A 685-nucleotide genomic window follows, 5' to 3' on the forward strand; every position below is an offset into this window, starting at 1 on the left:
TTTCCTAGAAAGCTTGTAAGGCCGCAGCAGGAAACGGGTTAGGTATGCCTTTCCTGGTAGGAGCCCAGCTTTGGGTCTCATCTCTGCCACTTGTTCGGCATCTGATCAGTAAAAGGGGACCATGGTGGGAGGCGAGGCAGTAGACAGCACTTTGTGAGGGTTCCTAACCAGTCGCTGTTATCACTGAGCACATTGTCCTCGTAATCCAGAATTCAAACTGGCATTTGAATATTTTGCGTATTTGCAAAGAAAATTTTAACTACTTAACTCAGGCTAGAAATAAAAGCAATTAGTGATTGCAAGAGAAATCCACCGGCAGAAGGCAGAGGGAGACGACTTAAGCCTCTGATTATTTTTGGAAGCTTTATATGCTTTCTAGCCTTTGTCATGGAATGGATTAACGTATGTGCCTGGCATAGAGTAAGCGCTTTGCTTGTTAAACTGCCCGCGGGTCACAGCGAGCAAACTGGGGAGCGCCCAGGGACAGTAGATGGAGTGAGTGCAGGCCCGCGTCCTTTTAAGAAGCGGCTCCATTTCTTCCTCGCATGGCAATGTGTGCGTGTCATCAGTTGTTCGAGGAAGCTCGCGCATGACGCGACACTTGCCGTCTGGGCTCTCCAGGTTCGGCGTGGCGCGTTCACAGCCCAGATCTTCGGCGTCCCAGAGACGCAGCCCCGGCGCCCGG

The sequence above is a fragment of the Mandrillus leucophaeus genome, unplaced genomic scaffold, assembly GCF_000951045.1.
Source record: "Mandrillus leucophaeus isolate KB7577 unplaced genomic scaffold, Mleu.le_1.0 Scaffold363, whole genome shotgun sequence".
Classification (NCBI taxonomy): Eukaryota; Metazoa; Chordata; class Mammalia; order Primates; family Cercopithecidae; genus Mandrillus; species Mandrillus leucophaeus.